Genomic DNA, 10,755 nt, shown 5'->3' on the forward strand with positions numbered 1-10,755 from the left:
TCTGTGTCTAGATTCATTTCTCTTCATGAATGTCCAGTTGTTCCAGCACCATTTGTTAAAAGCCTATTCTTTAAAATATTGTTGGCCGGGCGCAGTGGCTCAAGCCTGTAATCTCAGCACTTTGGGAGGCCGAGGCGGGTGGATCACGAGGTCAGGAGATCGAGACCATCCTGGCTAACACAGTGAAACCCCGTCTCTACTAAAAATACGATAAACTAACCGGGCACGGTGGCGGGTGCCTATAGTCCCAGCTACTGCGGAGGCTGAGGCAGGAGAATGGCGTGAACCCGGGAGGCGGAGCTTGCAGTGAGCCGAGATCGCGCCACTGCACTCCAACTTGGGTGACAGAGCGAGACTCCGCCTCAAAAAAAAAAAAAACCTTGTTAGCATATTTTATTCATTTATTCATCAGCTCATGGACATTTGTGTTGTTTCTACTCTCTGGCTATTCTGAATAATGCTGTTATGATATGAACATTCATGTACAAGTTTTTGTGTGGCTGTGTTTTGAATTATCTTGGGTATACCTAGGAGTGAATTGCTGGATCACACAGAAACATTTGACATCCAAGTCAAATGGATGGTTAACATTTGACATCCAAGAATTTAGCATTAATACAATAATATTATCCAATGTAGATATATTCAATTTTCCCCAATTGTACCAATAATGCCTTGTATAGCTGTTTTCAAAAGGGAACATTATCAAAGGAGAAACTTTGCATACAGTGAAATTCACAGATCTTAGGTGTACATTTCAATAACTTACACTAAATATATACTCTTCTACCATCATCCCTATATGTTGATATAGGATGTTTCCACTGCCCCAAAACTTTCTCCTTCCAGTCCCTCCCCTTTCCCCTCAACATCTTTTAATTGTGGTAAGTAGTTCTGAGGATGATCGATTCATCTACAGCTTTAGAATTTGCAAAATATATCCTCTTCACCTTTTTAAATAGAGGTAGACTGGAGAAAGGGGGAGATGGTGAGTGCTGGAGCTAAACAGACCCTGCCTTCCCCCCTCCCCCCAGACGGAGTCTCGCTTTGTCGCCAGGCCGGAGTGCAATGGCATGATCTCGGTTCACTGCAACCTCCGCCTCCCAGGTCCAAGCGATTCTCCAGCCTCAGCCTCGCCAGTAGCTGGGATTACAGGCATGCGCTACCGTGTCTGGGTACTTTTTTTTGTATTTTTAGTAGAGATGGGGTTTCACCATGTTGGCCAGGCTGGTCTCAAACTCCTGACCTCAGGTGATCCGCCTGCCTCGGCCTCCCAACATGTTGGGATTATAGGTGTGAGCCACCGGGCCCAGCCCAGACTCTGCTCTTATCCTAATTTTACCTTATTAGCTGTGTACTATGGACAGGTTACCTAACATCTCTGAATTTCAGTTTTTTTCCACATGTAAAATGGGTCATTTGTAAAAATTAGGACAACATATCTCAAGCACCTGGTACGATGGTGAGAACTCACCAAACATTGATTCCCTCCCCATTTCCCTCTTTCTCTTTATGTGACACTCAAAATAGTCTTCATTCAATCTTTATTCAACAAATTCTTTTTTTTTTTTTTTTTTTTTGAGGTAGAGTCTCACTCTGTCACTTAGGCTGGAGTGCAGTGGCACGATCGTGGCTCACTGCAGCCTTGACTTCCCAGGCTCAAGTGATCTTCCCTCAGCCTTCTGAGTTGCTGGGACCACAGGCACGTGCCACCACGCCCAACTAATTTTTTTTTTTTTTTTGTAGAGACAGTGTCTCCCTATGTTGCCCAGGCTGGTCTCAAACTCCTGGGTTCAAGTGATCCTCCCACCTGAGCCTCCCAAAGTGCTGGGATTACAGGCATGAGCCACCCACACCTGGCCTGTGGCTATTTTTACTCATATTGTTTCCAGTGAGCTCAGCATCTGACATACAGTAGATATTCAATAAGAATTTGTTGGGCAGGCCCTGTGGCTCATGCCTGTAATCCCAGCAACTTGGGAGGCCGAGGTGGGAGGACCACTTAAACCCAGGGGTTTGAGATCAGCCTGGGCAACATAGGGAGACCCTGTCTCTACAAAAATTAAATAATTATCCAGGCATGGTGGCATGTGCCTGTGGTCTCAGCTACTCAGGAGGCTGAGGTGGGAGGATTTCTTGAGCCCAAGAGGTTGAAGCTGCTGTGAGCACACCACTACACTCCAGCCTGGGCAACAGAGCAAGACCTTGTCTCAAAAAATAATAATAAAATATAAAAAATGAAAAAAAAAAAAAACCCAGAAGTACACCCCAGTGTGCTAAGAGGATATAATGGGGGCTCTAACTCTCTCAGGGCTGCTGATCAGGAAGGGTATGGCATCCAGGAGGAGGTGAACCTTTATCGGAGAACAAAGGAAACAGGACAGAATGAGGCAAGCCTTTTAGGGAGTAGAGCAGGGCTCTCCAGGAAGAAGAGACAGGGTGTGCAGATGTCCTGTGGCAGGAGACAGTATGGTGCATTTAAAGAACTAAAAGGCTCAGGTAGCTACAGCAAGGAGCAAGATGTGGCTGAAGCTGGTAAGGGCCAAGCTTTGCAGGGCCCAGCCAACCCTAATTGGAAATCAGGTCATACAACAGCAAGGAGGCGCTGTGGGTGGCTTTTCAGCAGGGCTGTGGTTAGGGGTATGACATGATCAGACCTGCCCTGGCAGGAGAGAGCAGTGTCACTTCCTGAGACCACGGGGACACCTTGCAGCCATCCTGGGGAGGAACGAGTTGACTGGACCAGGATGGTGGTGATGGAGATGAGGAGATGGTCAGATTTTGGAAATATTTAGGGATTATTGGTAAAACTCATAGGACTTGGAGATGGTCTGGACACAGGGAGGAAGGGACAAGGAGGAGGACCAAGTCTCAGGTGTGAGGAGTTACAGTCGGACAAAGACTGAAGGCTGGAGAGGAGTTGGGTACCATTATCCTACTTTTGAGTTGAAAAAGCCAAGGTTCTGTGAGGTAAAAAGACTGAACATGGCCAGAGAGTTCGAGGGGGCTGGGGGTGGTGGCAATGATGCTGTTCTGAACACCTGCTGCTCCGGGACTTCCAACCGGGGAACGGGGGTGGTGGTAAGAAATGCTCTGTTGCTGAAGGTCTGGGATCATCCACGTCTGGGCAATCTGGAAAAAAACTTCGCACCTCATATGGAAGACAGAGCTAGCAAGAATGGAGCCAAGAAACCGTTTCCTGGGAGCACAAAAATATCCTGGGCAGCAGCTGCCCCACTAACAGCACATGGTATGTGGCACACAGTAGGCACTCAATGGCCCACGACGCTCTGCTGAGGCTGGCCCAGCACCTGAAGCCTGGGGGTTGTTGGGGCGACTGCTCTGCCCACTCCCTCTCACCCACCTCTTGGCTACCTCAGATTTTGGGGTCAATCAAGAATAGTAACCTCTTCCCCTACCTGGAAAGCCCAGGTGCTAGGACCAAAAAAGAGAGGGTGAATGTTTTTGAAAACCTATGGCTGGGCAGTGGCTCATGCCTGTAATCCCAATACTTTGGGAGGCTGAGGTGGGCAGATCACTTGAGTTCAGGAGCTTGAGACCAGCCTGGTCAAAATGATGAAACCCCGTCTCTACTAAAAATACAAAAAAATTAGCTGGGCATGGTGACACACGCCTACAATTCCAGCTACTTGGGAGGCTGAGGCACAAGAATCACTTGACTCTCAGAGGTAGAGGTTTCACTGAGCCAAGATCAGGACACTGCACTCTAGCCTGGGTGACAGAGTGAGACTCTATCTCAAAAAAAGAAGAAGAAAAAGAAAAACTTACTACGTGACAGGGACAATGTTAGGTCTTTACAACTATTCTGAGGATTTAATTACTAAATTGATTTAAGAGTAAATGAATTCCCATTTACTTTTTATTTTTATTTTTTTAGAGATAGGGTCTTGTTCTGTCACCCAGGCTGGAGTGCAGTGGTGCGATCATAGTGATAACAGCAGGAGGCAGACAAATGCTTAGGTAGATAGGAGTGGGTCTCTGGTAAAAACCCAGCTTCAAGCCAAAAACAGCCTGGACTGCTGGTTCTAGATGAGTGAGAACTTCTGTTCCTGTTTGCCTACCCTTTACTGACTGGTTCTTTCTGAATAATGCTCTTTAAACAATCAAATGTTGCCTTTTTCAATACTACTTACAGCCTGCCCCTCCCCCATTCCATGCCTGTAAAAATCCCAGACTCAGCCACTCTGAGGGAGATGACCTGACTTTGGGTGAGGGACCATCTACCCATCCCCTTTCCTCCGAGAGCTGTTTTGTAGCTCAATAAAATTCTCAGCCCTCATCACCCTTCAATTGTCAGCATGACTTCATTTTTCTTGGATGAGGAACAAGAGCTAGGGACTTACTGAATGTGGGTACCCAGAAGGCTGTGGCACTGTGGCCCTCTGCCCTCTGCTGGTGGAGGGCAGCCACTCCATCTGACAGAAGCAGTGGGGCTGAGCCAGTCCTGGAGCCCTGGGCCAGAGCAGGGCAAGGAGCTGACTGAGCTGCTAACACACTGCTGTCCATCAGGCTGTAGATGGTGGAACTGAGAGCTAATTAGCACACTGTAACACCCCCTCTGGGGCTTTGGGGTTGAAAACACCCCTGCCTGGGCACCACTGTGTTCCCTTTTGGGCAATATGTCTGGTCCAGCCACCAACCTTGCACGGAGCCTGATCCTGTGTTGGTGCTTAGCGCTCAGAACAGCCAGCCAGAACCCACAATCACCCCCGCCCTCCTGGGACTGAGTGCACAGTCGCAGGGGCCACAGGATCCACGCTGGAAGCTTGCCTTCAGACACAGCCCAGCGGGCCAAGTTGACAGGGCATCTCCTGCTATGAGCCTGACAAAGGGATCAAGAAAAATCCTGCGTCAAGAAAAATCCTGCGTCAATAGCTCACTGCAGACTTGACCTCCAGGGCTCCAGCAATCCTCCTCCCACATGAGCCTCCTGAGTAACTGGGACTACAAGTGCGCACCAGCATGCCCAGCTAAGTTTTGTGACTTTTTGTAGAGATGGGAGTCTCACTATGTTGCCTGGGCTGGTCTTGAACTCCTGACCTCAAGCAATCCTCCTATCTTGGCCTCCCAGCATATTGGGATTATAGGCGTGAGTCACATTCCCACTTTTATAGATAAGGAAACTGAGGTTCAGAGGGGAATACTTTTGGTTGAGTGGACACAGGCAGCAAGTGACAGGGGTGAGGTTCCAACTCCTGTCTGTCCAACTCCTCAGCTTGAGCCCTTTCTGCTGCAGGCAGGACAAGAACTAAGTATTGGGTCAAAGAGGTCAAGATTGGTTCTGAAGCTCCCCAGGGTTCAGAAATTTGGAAAAGTAAAATTGATGCTGACGTAATCGGCAGAGTTCAATTTCAATTTCCTTAGCACCTCCCTGCTGCACCCCTTGAGAATGGGGAGGAGACAAAATTCCCAAGCAGGGGGAAGTGATTACATTTCATTCAAATACTTGGCAACCTGCCCCAAATGGTAATTCGCATTGAGTGCTGAAAATAGGGAGAGAGCAAAGGCTGGGTGGGGCCCCTGGGAGAAGTGGCAACAGATTATTGTTTAGAACTGCGAGTTTCAACAGCAGTGGTTTTCTTCCAGAGAAGAGGTCTGCCTTGCCTTCCTCTCCAGAGCCCTCTAGGTTAGATAAGAGTGGCTCCCATCCCTGCCGTTAGGACCCTAGGACCCAGTAGCAGTTCATATCAGTGAGGCTCTGCCTGCGACACTTTTATCCACAGGCTCCCTAAACCTCAGTGGTTAGTGCCCAAGAGAGCCTGTTGGGCCCTGGGTTGCTGTGTCCCATGGCAGGCTGCTGTTGTGTGTAGGACACCCAACTGCAGGAAAGGTTTACTGGGCACTTAATATGTGAAAGACATTCTGCTATTGCTTTGCGGGGAACAGAGGTTAGATCCATCTCTCGTCCCCAGGGAGCTCACAGCCTCACAGAAGCTCTACTCCTTGCTCAGAGTAGAAAACTCTTCGGGGTGGTATTCCGATGTGGTCTTAAATAACGCCAACCACAGATTAGGAAGGTTTTCCTTTTTCAGTTTTGTTTCCATCTATCAGAGCCATTACATCTTCAACACTTCCCTACCACTGGCTAAAAGTCTGTGGCAGGCAAATGAGATTGGTTTTCCATTTATAATGGCAATTTAATTTAAAAATAAATCTATTGCAGTTAAAAAAAGAAAAGGTGACTGGATGCTGCAGCTCACTTCTGTAATCCCAGCCCTTTGGGAGGCTGAGGCAGGAGGAGTACTTGAGTCCAGGAGTTCGAGACTAGCCTGGGCAATATAGTGACACCCTGTCTCTACAAGGAAAAAAAAAAATTATCTGGATGTGGTGGTGCACGCCTATAGTCTGAGCTACTTGGGAGGCTGAGGCAGGAGATTGGCTTGAACCTGGGAGGTCAAGGCTGCAGTGAGCTGTGATTGTGCCACTGCACTCCAGCCTGGGCCACAGAACAAGACTGTCTCAAAAAGAGAAAAGAAGGGAACAGAAGGGGAAGGGAAGGGGAAGGGAAGGGGAAAGGAAGGGGAAGGGGAGAAAAGGTGCACCCAATTGAAGAAGTATATCCACTAAGTAATAGTACAAGTGGTGACCTTTGGATGTGCCAACAACTAAGAAAGATGTAAGCAGCTATCTAGAATTTGAGAGAACTCTCTAGAAGGGAAACACACTTCCCCCACCCAGCACCACCAACTCACAAGTATCCCGTGGAATCCCTGTCCCACGTATTTCCAAAATATGCTAAAGATTCGAGGACTTTTCTTTTGGCCCAGGATCAACTGGTAAAGGACCTACTTGGGATAGGAGAGCCATGAACAAGTTTGGTATTGTTTTCTGTGAGGATGCTTCCCTCCCTCCACCAACTCCACTCCCTGGGAAAAAAAAATTAACATAAACAAAAGCACTTGGACTCAATTAACACTGGGTGAGCTGAACATTGTTTCGAAACTAAAGGTTTTTTTGTTTGGTTTTGTTTTTTTGAGACAGAGTCTCACTCTGTCGTCCAGGCTGGAGTGCAATGCTTCGATCTTGACTCACTGCAACATCCAGCTCCCAGGTTCAAGTGATTCTCCTGCCTCAGCCTCTCAAATTTCTGACCTCGTGATCCACCTGCTTCGGTCTCCCAAAGTGCTGAGATTACAGGTGTGAGCCACTGCGCCCGGCCGAAACTAAAGTTTTAAGTTAATTCAAGGGGCAGTGGTAAAACAGAAAAGGTCGGGGCCGGGCGTGGTGGCTCAAGCCTGTAATCCCAGCACTTTGGGAGGCCGAAATGGGTGGATCACGAGGTCAGGAGATCAAACCTCCTGGCTAACACGTGAAACCCTCTGGCCTTTACTAAAAATACAAAAACTAGCTGGCGAGGTGGTGGTTTCTGTAGTCCCAGCTACTTGGGAGGCTGAGGGTAGTGAGAATGGCGCAGCCAGGAGGCGGAGCTTGCAGGAGCTGGAGATCCGCCACTGCACTCCAGCCTGGGCCACAGAGTGAGATTCCGTCTCAAAAGAACAAAACAAAAAAAAAAACAGAAAAGGTCTTCTACTCAGAGAGAGAGAGAAAGAGAGAGAGAGAGAGAGAGGTGAGGACTTGGGGCCACCAGTTCAACTGTTGAAGACTCAACTCCCAGCACTAAGGTCCACTTTAGACCTTAGACTCCCAGAGCATGGTGAGACCCCCTCACCCACCTCTTCTATGTAATTAGAAATGTCAATGACACTCACCCACAAACCCCTAACGTGAATGCCAACGTTGAAAGTAGTTTATACTTTGGGATTGCTAACTTGTTGAATGGACTTTTGTTCTTGGGTTTTGTATAGATTTGAGGGGGTTCTCCCAGTTTCCTAACCTCGCTTTTTATAGTAAACACTGGTTCCTAAGGGAGGATGGGGCTGTGACCTGGCTCAGCTCAGGGGCTGCCACTGTGCCCAGGCTCAGAGTGTGAACATGTCAACTGCAGGGTCACTCTGCTGTCAGTTCCCTGCTGGTCTGCTAGCCAGTCAGTCAGGAGCCTGTCCCCTCTCCTCGAAACCAGCTGGATTCCTAGGCAGGCAATAATCATCAGAGTTTTCTCCACACAAACCCCCTGCACTGGGAATACTGGGAGATCAGGAAACAGCGCCTGCCTTCACAGGTGCAGACAATGGCCCAATAATAGGGAACAAAGTAGTCTCTCATTGGCTGGGCGTGCTGGCTCACATCTGTAATCCCAGCACTTTGGGAGGCCAAGATGGATGGATCACCTGAGGTCAGGAGTTCAAGACTGGCCTGGCCAATATGGTGAAACCCTGTCTCTACTAAAAATACAAAAATTAGACAGGCATGGTGGCGCGTGCCTGTAGTCCCAGCTACTCAGGAGGCTGAGGCAGGAGAATTGCTTGAACACAGGAGGTGGAGGTTGCAGTGAGCCAAGATTGCGCCACTGCACCCAGTCTGGGCAACAGAGCAAGACTCCATCTCAAAAAAAAAAAAAAAAAAAAAGTCTCTCATCCATTGTCATGACACACAGTAGCAATGAAAGACACATTCCTAGACTGGCAGAGCAGGGCTGGGCCCCAGACCATGCCTTGTCCAACCTTGTCATTTTACAAATAAGGAAGTAAGAGTTCAGTGTTACTAGTGGCTCACGTAAAGGAGGGCCAGAGCGTGTGTGCATGTGTCATTTAATTACGGATGAAAAAACCTTCATTGAATCAGAATAGAACTGTGTTGTTTGTTTGCTGGAGGAGAGAAGAGGTTGGAACCAGGTCTAGTCAAGCTACTTAGGCATGGTGGGGAGACCGTGGGGTGGAAGGAGCTGGGGAGGGTGTACCTGTGGTGGATTCTGACCCACCTCTGTCCATGCGAATGGCTGCTTGCTCTATGAGCAGCCTCTGTATCTAAGCAAGTACAGAAGCACTAAGATTGGTACTCCTTTGGTGGAAATAGTTTGACGTGCCATAACCAGCCCAGCCCTGAGGCCTGGAGAGGGCTCCCTTCTGCCTGCCCAATTCTGGGGAATGTCCCCTTCTGCCCTTAGGGATGCGGTGCCCACACTCTGGAGCTGGTGGCCATAATGATTGTCTCTACAGACCATTTTGGGCAAGTTGCTTTCTGTCCCCTCTCTCCTGGGGGGAGCTCAGGTGATACTGGGACACAGAGAATCTTCGAGTGTGAACCATCCTTAAATGGAGATGATTCTGTACACGCTCCAGGCGCACACATGGGCACATGCCCGCCCACATGCCCACAGGGCTTGAAGCAGGAAAGGTACAGGGGCGGGTGGGTCGTGTCTTCTCTCCTTGGAGAAATAAAAAAGTTGGATGATTTGTGGCTCATTTTCGAGAGAAATAAGGAAGTGAATTTTTTGAGTAGAACTTTTTTTAGTAACACGAAACTAACATTGGGGTGGGGGAAACTGTGAGACTATGACTGGAAATTCCGGGGATCTCCATTGGCTTAGGAAAGCTCCGTTTGGTCAGGCTTCTCCCGTACTGGAAGTGGGAACTGGAAAGTCAGAGACTGAAGCTATTTGCCCGGTGTCTTGGGCTGTAGGTGTCTCTTACCTCAATCTCTGTCTCGGTAACTGTTCTCTTCTCCTCTCTCAGCTCCTCAGATTCCATCAGCTAACCTTGACCCTCAAGACCCAGGAGATGGCCAGGTGCGGTGGCTCACGCCTGTAATCCCAGCACTTTGGGAGGCCGAGGTGTGTGGATCACAAGGTCAGGAGATCAAGACCATCCTGGCTAACACGGTGAAACCCCGTCTCTACTAAAAATACAAAAATTAGCCGGGCACGGTGGCGGGCGCCTGTAGTCCCAGCTACTCAGGAGGCTGAGGCAGGAGAATGGCCTGAACCCGGGAGGCGGAACTTGCAGTGAGCTGAGATCACGCCACTGCACTCCAGCCTGGGCGACAGAGCGAGACTCTGTCTCAAAAAAAAAAAAAAAAAAAAAAGACCCAGGAGAATCTGATCTTTCATCCTTCATGGCCAATTTCCCTTCCCTGAGTTTCTTAGTTCAGATTCTGATTGTGAATCTGATTGGCTCAGCTCCTCCTTTTGAGTCAGTAGACAAGACCAGGGATTGGCTGAACCCCATCTAGTCAGCTGTGGCTAGAGGAGTGTGTGTGTGTGTGTGTGTGTGTGTGTGTGTGTGTGGTGCCCTGGGATGGCTGCTTAGTGCAACAGGTACTGTGGTAGCTTCCCCAGCATCGGGGAAGCTGCAAGCAGGCCCTCTAGGTGTGTCTTAGTTTGTTTTCTGTTGCTTAAAATAGAATACCTGAAGCTGAGTAATTTATAAGGAAAAATAATTTATACCTTACAGTTGTGGAGGCTGAGAAGTGCAAGGTCAAGGGGTTGCATCTGGTAAGGGCCTTCTTGCTGGTGGAGTCCCATGGTGAGGGGGCTGAGCACGCTAGTTCAGGTCTATCTTTCCTCTTCTTTTCTTTAAGAGATGGAGTCTTACTCTGTCACCCAAGCTGTAGTGCAGTGGTGTGATCATAGATCAGTGTAGCCTCAAACTCCTGGGCTCTAGAGATCCTTCTGCCTCAGTCTCCCAAGTAGCTGAGACTATAGGAGCTCACAACCACACCTGAATTCTTCTTCTTCTTCTTCTTATAAAGTCATCAGTCCCACTCCTATGATAACTCATTAATCCATAAATGGATTATCTATTCAGGAGAGCAGATCCCCTTATGAGCACTTCTTAGAGGATCCACCCCTCAATACTGCCACATGCAGGATTGTCAACCTTACTCTTGGAGGGGACA

The sequence above is a fragment of the Papio anubis genome, chromosome 1 (genome assembly GCF_008728515.1).
Source record: "Papio anubis isolate 15944 chromosome 1, Panubis1.0, whole genome shotgun sequence".
NCBI classification, from domain to species: Eukaryota; Metazoa; Chordata; class Mammalia; order Primates; family Cercopithecidae; genus Papio; species Papio anubis.